Raw genomic sequence first — 9,166 nt, 5'->3', positions numbered from 1 at the left:
GGTCATGGCATGTACTACTGTCCACACCCAAGGAGGCAGAATTTCAACAGAGGAGCCAGGCAAAACCAGGTTTCACCACCGAGAGCAAGACCACCACCACCGAGGGCACCACAACAAGAACCACCCGTGCAAATCCTACAACCACCCATTCAACCACCACCACCACCACCACCACCACCACCACAACCTCTCATTCCACCCTTACCCCCACCACCAGTTGGCAATCAAACAGTAAGCGTCATCAGTCTTGAAGGTAAAGGAAAGGAGAAAGTGGAGGAGGATAAGACCAAAATTAAAGGAGTAGATGCCATAGGGGTAAAACGCGCTAGGCATGGTTAATCTTCCCAAAAGGAAGAAAAGATGAAGACTAAAGGGGAATCTAGCAAAAAGCCGTCCAAGTCCCGACGTAAAATTGACATTGTAGATTTCTCTTTCGGTGAATGTTCTAAACCATATGATTTGTTTCAAGATGTTTTTGTGCAGGGCCCAAAAATCACCTGGCCCCAGTTACTCCACCTAGCACCTAGGGTAAGGAGACAATGGACAAAGATGGTTAGCACGAGACGACCAAAGCCAAAGATAGCTAAGCTATCTCTGGGAGGAATCTAGATGACATACTACCAGTGATGGATGCTTACATCAAAGGGCAACACATCTCCAATGTCTACATCGATGGTGGCGCACAAATATGCGTCATGAGTGAAAAAATGATGCACCGTTTGGGTTTAGAGGTGAGTCGGCCGGCACCATGGCGAGCCAAAATGGCAAATAATGTAAAAGTTCAATGTGTTGGTGTTATAAATGTAGTTAGGATAAAGGCATTCAACACCGAGGTAGATGTGGACATCTTTGTCATGCCACACAAAGGGGAGGGCTATCATATCATTCTAGGGAGGCCTTGGCTTATGGCTATGAGAGCTAAGCAGGACTGGGACACTCGCATAATCCAGATGAAGGATGCAAAAGGGAGGCCAATACTTTACGACATGAAGAAAGGTTGGCAATGCGACATGGATCTAGAAACCTCTATGGATGAGTTTTCTAGTGGTGAGTCTTCAACCACTTTAGAGGAGGAGTCAACAGTGAGTGAAGAAAGTGACAGTAGCATTGAGGTGATGGGGATCATTCTCAAGGACCCTAGGAAGATGGAGCAACCTGATTTCTCATCATCAAACCAAGGGGAGACACCAGGTATACAACCTCTGCTACATCAAATGCTCTCTAGTGAGTTGTGTGGGAAGCAGCGTGAAGATTATATTTTGATGCTAAGTAATTATACCACATTGTTCATTGATGAATATGATAAAATCACTGGCATCACAGTAGTTCAACATCACATTAAGCTCAAGGAGGGAAGTAAACCTGTATTGCAGAAGCTCAGGCGGCTAGGAGTAATTCAACAAGACGCCCTGCTCAAAGAGGTGAGGAAATTGCTAGAAGCCGGTTTTATCTATTCTGTTGAAGACTCAGAGTGGGTTTCTCCAGTGGTAGTCACACCAAAGAAGAATGGTAAGTGGAGGGTTTGTGTTGATTACAAGCCTCTTAATGCAGCCACAAAGAGGGACCATTTTCCTCTTCCTTTTCAAGACGAAATTCTCAAAGAGGTAGCAGGACATGAGCGCTACACTGTATGTGATGGCTACTCAGGCTACTTCCAAATTAGCATCGCTGAAGAAGATCAAAGAAGACAACCTTCATCACACCATGGGGATGTTTTGCTTACAGAGTTATGCCTTTTGGTTTCACTAATGCTCCAGCCACTTTTCAGCGATATGTAACATTTGTTTTTTAGCCATTATTTGGAAAATCAATCCGTGTTTTTATTGATGACTTTTGTATCTATAGCTCTTGCTCTCTTCATTTGGAGAAAGTTTATGAAGGTCTAGCTAGGCTACAAGCTTTGGGGGGCCAACTCAATGTGGAGAAATGCCACATTGGTGAAAGCAAGGTTACTCTTCTTGGCCATGTGATCTCGGCCAATGGCATTGAAGCTGACCCAAGCAAGGTTCAAGCCTTGGTGGCTTTGACCTCTCCCACCACAACAAAGCAGTTGGTCTCTTTTCTTCAAAAGGTGAGGTATTTGAGTAGGTTCATTCACTTGCTCTCCCAAGTGGTTCTTCCTTTACAACAAGTTACCCATCAAGAGATTTTCACTTGGAGTGAAGAAAATGAACAACAAATCAATGAGGTAAAACAAATTCTAGCTTCACTTCCCACCATAGCACCTCCAAAGTGGGACGAGCCATTTTATGTAAACCCTAATGTGGGCATTGACACACTTGGGGCTGTATTGATGCAAAAGTATCCTCAAACTTCTTTCATGCGTCCTATCTACTTCTCTAGTTGAATGATGACTCCATCAGAAAAGGGATACACGGCAGTGAAGCACATGGTGCTTGCATTAATGTTTGCTACCACCAAATTTCGCTCTTATTTATTGTCTAGACCATTCATAATCTTAACAATGGAAGAATTATTTCCTTATGTAATGGAGCACATGGATGTTTCTTCTAGGATTTCCAAATGGCTCACAAGGCTGCAAGAGTTTGACTACACAATGCAAGTGGAGAACTCCACAAGGGCCAGTCTAGGAGGTATTCTCACTCATCGCCACTATGAAAAGAAGCTAAAGATAAAGCCAAATGATCAAGATATTACACCCGTACTAGAAGTCCCTAAGGTGAAGGAGGCTCACTCTCTTTTCTTTGATGGAGCCTACAAGAGGAAAGTGGACAATGCTGCAGCAGGCATTGTCATCTTCAACGAGCAAGGGGATAAGGTTTTCTCAATTGGGAATCTCTTGGATTCTCACTCTAACAATGAGGAAGAATATGCAGCCTTAACTCTTGGGTTAGAGTGGTGTGTGACATAGGGCATTCAACGGTTAAATGTATTTGGTGATGCCATGCTTTTAATAAAAAAAATACAAGGAACTTGGGCTTGTAAAAATCATAGCTTGCTAGGCCATTTGCGCAAAGTCAAGGAACTTTTAGGAAAATTTCAAGTTGTACAATTACATCATGTCCCTCGAGCAGAAAATTAAGAAGCAGATGCTCTAGCTAGAGAGAAGCTGCAAGATGTTTCAGTGGTGGGTTCTATCAAGTTGAAGCTGCCTCTCTTCCAAGGTAGCGATGCTATGCCTGACATCATGAGTTTCTTGGACACAGGAGAGTGTCCTAAGGATCTTACTAAGGGCCAAAAGCAGTGGCTTGTGTGCAAGGCAACAAAATACCGCCTTATCAATGATGACCTCTACTGCAAGGGTAAGGATCAAATTCTTAGGCGTGTACCTCTCTCTAGAGAGATCACTGAAATCATTTCAAGTTGCCATGATGGTGTTTGCGGAGGACAGTTTGCACTTGACATCACTAGTAGAAAGATTCTACAATCCGGGTTTGTATGGCCTAGTCTACATAGGGATGTGCATCATTGGTGTAAAATATGCAAGGAATGTCGAAAGGCAGGGGATAGGAGGCTCACATATGAGCCACAGACTCCTATAATCTCATATGGACCATTTGAGAAATGGGAAATTGATGCTATTGGGCCTTTGCCAAGGAGCCAATCACGTAAATTTTATATCATCATGGGTGTGGACTACATGACCAGGTGGGCTGAAGCAGTTGGCACCACCCGGATTACAGCTAAGGAAGTGGCTAAGTTCGTATTTGAAAACATTTGTTGCCGTTTTGGCACTCCTCTTGAAATAATTTCTGACAGGGGACCAGGTTTTAGAGGAGACCTTGTAGGAGAGCTAATGGAGAAGTTAGGTATCTCACGACGACACTCAACTCCCTACTACCCACAATGCAATGGTTTGGTGGAAAAGGTAAATGGTATGATCTGCAAGATCATCACTAAACATGTAAAGAATCACAAAAGTGATTGGGACAAACATCTTATGGCTGCACTTTGGGCTTATCGCACTTCATTTCGCACATCCCTTGGGTTCACACCATATCACTTGGTGTTTGGTAAGGAAGCCATTTTACCCATTGAAGTACAATTGGCTAATCTCAAGGTGCTAGCTGGGCAGGTGGAACGTCCTAATGCTCATCTCCACAACCACATTCTTGATCTAGAGAGGCTTCAACTAGACAGAGAAGATGCTATCAACTATTATGCAGCACAGTCAGAGCAACGTCGACTTACCTTCAACAAGGGACTTAGGGCAAAAGGTCTCAAGAAAGGTATGTTGGTCCTACAGTATGATAACAGATTTGACACTAGGAAGGATAAAAAGTTTTCACCCAGATGCGAGGGGCCATTTGTCATTAGAAAGCGCTACGCCAATGGCAGTTACCGATTGATGGATGTAGATGGTAGGCTCCACAAAACACGTGTCAATGGATGGAGGTTGAAGCAATACTTTTTGAGATTTGATCAAACACCTATGATGGAAATTCGCGAGGAGGGAGACTCCTCCACCTCAATTGAAGAAGAATCAAGTACAACGCTAGAGGCATGAATACCTCTAGCCTTAGGGGGAGGGCTAATGAGGCAAGCTTTTCCATGCATGGGAACCCCCCATATATTTTTGCCATTTTACCAAAATATTTCCTATTATATAAGTTACTTTTGATTTTTTCTTCCTTTTTCACAAACGTTTTAGCCTTTATTAAATAAATAAGACTTATGCTAATCAATCACGATGTAGCATAAATAAGTAAGCTTTCTTTGTTGATCTCTCTTTTGACCTTAAATATTAAATATATATATTCTAAATTACATTATATATTTTAGTATTTTTTAATATATTTTTCATGTATGTATATTATTCGACCCTACCAAATATTTTATTCACTAGTTTTCATTTTCAAACCTCAACCCCACTTTCAAATTTCAATAATACCTCCATCTAGATGATTGCCACTCTTTTCAAAACTCTAGGTCATGTTTTCATACACGTGAAGGAGCTTACACTTGAAGACAAGAGAGAAGTCCACTCAAAGGGGACCACCAAAAGACTTTTGCATCCACAAATAATACATTATTTGGCTGAATTTTTTAAGTAAAGAAGAACCCCGAATCTGAAGGAGCGTTCAACATGAAAGATGTAGCTCGTGATCTCAACTTTTAGCTCAATTTTTTTCAGAATTTTTGGAGTTATGAACACGGAGATATGATTTTTGTAGTGGACCCCAGTTTTCTCGTGTAATGGTGACACAGGCCATCCCCAATTTTCTTCCCTCTAGAATGGCTATGGTTCTACAAGTCTTCAAGCATGATTATAAGAGACAAGGCTCTTTTAATGAGGTCTTGGCAAGTCTAGAGTGATTCTATCACCATTTTTGGAGGATCCATCCTCATCAACAATTATCCACCTTCGATAACCTCTCTTATAAGTTTCTTACCTCTCTCTTCTCTCCCTAATAAGCTTATGTCTAGCCAAAGCTAGACTATTGTAAATATCTCCTATCCTCTACATCCTACCCACATTCTCTCTTCTTCTCTCTCTATTGACTCTGGTATTTTAAATAATGAGGAGACAAGATGGGAGCCACAGTCACATGCACCCCATTTTCTTAGTCACCAAAGTGGGACACTCACCTCAAATAGAAATATTGCTAAATCCTCCCCTCCTTCCCTATATAAGGAGGCCATGAGAGCTCACTTAAACACACACACACACACACACACACACACACACACACACCTATCCATACACACTCTTGTGCTACATGCTTGTAGCATGAACCCTAATCATATAATCACAACACCATCACCATGCACAAAAGATGAGCACCACACCTCCACACCACTTGTGATTAAGGGTTGAAGGCACAATTTCAAGAAGAAGAAGGGTGGACACACTCATGATATTCCTTGCCATCAACTCCCATCTCTCCATTATGCCTCCTACGATCTTGTCCCCTTCTCATTTTTCTGCCATACGCTACCTATTGTATTCATCTTTTGCAAGCAATCAACACACTCCATCTTGGTGCCATACTTTGTGTCGCTTTGGATACATCTCATTGTGAGTATGGTATATGCTTGTTCCTTGCCTTTTTTTCTGCTTATGTAAAGGTGTGCGGATTCGCCACCATACACACACACTCTCTCTCTCCCTCTCATATTCCTATCATCTTGCTACTTCCATCTTGAGGTGTGCGGATTCACCACCTCTTGTATGATAAGTGAGCATACTCACAAGTTTCCCCTACCTCATTATCTTCCTTACTAACATGCACGAGTAGCAAGCCCATTCTCACTCATTCACCACTCCTCTCACCTTATTCTCCGACCACCCCATTCCACATTTGGGCATGGATCTTGAAATTGTTTTCCATGCATTAGGAAATTTCAGAGGTCATTCGGAGGGCCATATGAAGAGAGAGAAAAATAGAGCGCGGCCAATGAGCACGAAGGCTACGTTACGTAGGAAAGTACGTGGAAAGACTCAAAAAATAGGAAAATAGCATAAAACTTTCACGAAACTAGGATTGTAGCATAGTAATTTCCTTCCTTTTACCGAGCTTTTAGGTGCTTGCATGTGGTCCCACTTCTGATATTCTCTTATGGTCATTAACGTACTGGAGGGTGACCATTAAGCCCGCACAAGATATTGGAATTCTAAAACACTTTCTCTCCATTAGAATGCTTTCAAAGTGAATCTCCCTCCACTAAAGCTTTTCTCTGAGAGTTATGGCGTCCACGTCTTCTCGCCCAAGAGCCTCCAGGTGTTTACTGTCTCTCACACCAACAACCAACAACTGCACTTTTCCTAGAAGGCCAAGTAGTAGCATATCCTCAATTACAATACCAGCTTCAATAAGTGCAGAGAACCAATGGGTTGGACAAAGGATAAACAAAGGTTCATGGGTCCTCATGCAACCAAGAAGACCCAAGAGGTCTAGTGGTATCAACGTTTACCGCTCAGCATGGAAGGCCAGGGTGTTGGATTTCAAAGTTGAAATCGGCAAAAGATCTGTAAAGGAAGTTCTTGTTCAGCATGTGTTTACCCATCCAGAGGTGATAGCAAACGGTGGAAATGTATCAGATATACATCAACCACGTTGCAATTGTAAGTACTCTTGACATGTGAACTTACTGATACTCTCATTATAACTTTTCTTATATATTTTGCAATGTTTATCCCGCTTGTTATGAGTAATGTCTCCATTCTTCACAGCTCAATTACATTAGATTTGTCATTTGTACTTATTGATACTCTTAGTTTAACTCTTCTTATATATATTGCAGATGCTTATCCCTCTTCTTATGAGCAATGGGAACCTGTGGAGTGCATAATAGGCCTCTTCCATGTTGTTCATGCCCACATTGGTTCTCTACAGTACTCAGAGACGAGCAGCAAAAGACTGGCTGATGAGGGAATCTTTTTTTATGACCACTTTTACCAACTCAGCTCAGGGAATAAGAATGGCATGTTGGTGAAAGTGCCTCTACCAACCGATTGGAACACTATGGACTGGCCAGTTCCCGAGGAAACAATGGTGGAGGCAATGCGAAGTAAGCTCTACAAGGATATACAAAGGTCTCTACGTAGCTCTATTCCTACCAAACTGGTTAGAATTGCAAACTTTTGTCCTGTTGCACTCTTCATAGAGCTGTTTCATAGCTACAACATCCGAGTTACAAAAACTATGTTCATGTGCAAGTCATTTCAGCAGTCATCCTGTGACAAACTTCTTGACAAAGGATGGTATGCAAAGGAAGAGATTGGTTTACGGTGCGAGGTCGCGCTTGATACTCTAGTTGTCAAGTACATGATTGCAAGCCAATCACTGTTACTCTCATTTTGGTATATGCGATCACAAATGCTAAACGGTAAGTACATTCCTATGGACCAGGTTTCTGCAGGTTTGGAAGATAATCCTACTGTGGATGTGGAAGTGATTGATAAAGAGCATGGCCTACTATTGGTGGTTACAATAAGGGAGCTATGCAGTCTTCAGCATTTGCGAAATGACATCATTGAAGAGTCAATGGACAAGGACCTATCAGATTTTTCCTTTTTCTTAGCTGGTCGTAAGGTGATGCGGCAAAGGGAAAAAGATATTTTGTGCAAAGAGTTGGATGGTCGGGTTGAAGTAGTGTCAATGTAACAGATATTCTTGTGAACCCAAGTGTATACAAATGAGTTTTAAGACATGAAGTTTATTGATCTCATTTTTCAATTGTGCCCTGTGAAAAAGTGTGCTTGAAATACATTTCTTTAACACGTCAAATCTCTCTCTCTCTCTCTCTCTCTCTATATATATATATATATGTATATATATATATATATGTATATATATGTTAGACAAGACAAAGACATGATAGAAGAATCATCTTAATTCATTAGAAAGTACAAACTCGTCCGTGAACAATGGAATGAGATACAATTTTTGTAAGTATGGAATCAGAATGTCTTCAAGGTAAAAATCGAAGGAATGCCCCTCGAAAGAAGGTGGTGAGATAGTTGTTCCTGGCGGATTTAGTTCTCCCTTTTCAGGAGTATCATCAATTAGTAGTGTATTAGTTGCATCAAAGGGTACACCGATTTGGCTAAACGGTTTGTACAAAAGAGGTAAGCCTGGTTTTTTAGGGTGGTGGTGGCCCTCAACGGTAACGCATTTTCTTTGATCATACAAAAAGGCAAAATCTAACGTGTGAGCTTGGCATACACTGCAAACTATTGCAACTAGTGGCGACAAGTTTTGCCTTTGCATTGAAGACCATATGGCAACTCTGAAGCGCGGAAGAAGAAACTGAATAAATTCCTTGGTTCTTGGACGAACCACGACTCGACAAGTTCCCATCCGAAACGTTTGAAAATCCTCAAAGGGTCCTCTGTCACCGAGAGGCACCCGCATCAGCAGCAATCCATTGACGTCCAAGATAATCAACCTCTGTAAAAGTTGACAAGTACATATAAGTAGTTAGAAGCTGAACATATTTTTCCATACTTGAATAGACATTACCGGAACAACCGTATCTACAGGTAGCAAGGGTCCATACTGGGTCTCTGTAGTGTTCATGTCGTTGTTGCTCTCCTCCGCTTTATCTTCATAGTCATCATTCACATCTTCATCTTGGGTCTCCCCCATGGCTCTTTCTGCCTCATTCAAGGTTTCTTCCAAGGTCTTTTTGTCTCCCTCGGTTGATCGGCTTGCCTCATACATCCTTGCCTGATCCATATCATTTTGCTCATCCCTAGGCC

This window comes from Adiantum capillus-veneris, chromosome 6 (genome assembly GCF_014529385.1).
Source record: "Adiantum capillus-veneris isolate H3 chromosome 6, ASM1452938v2, whole genome shotgun sequence".
In the NCBI taxonomy this organism is placed as follows: Eukaryota; Viridiplantae; Streptophyta; class Polypodiopsida; order Polypodiales; family Pteridaceae; genus Adiantum; species Adiantum capillus-veneris.
Note: the sequence above shows the minus strand (reverse complement) of the source record.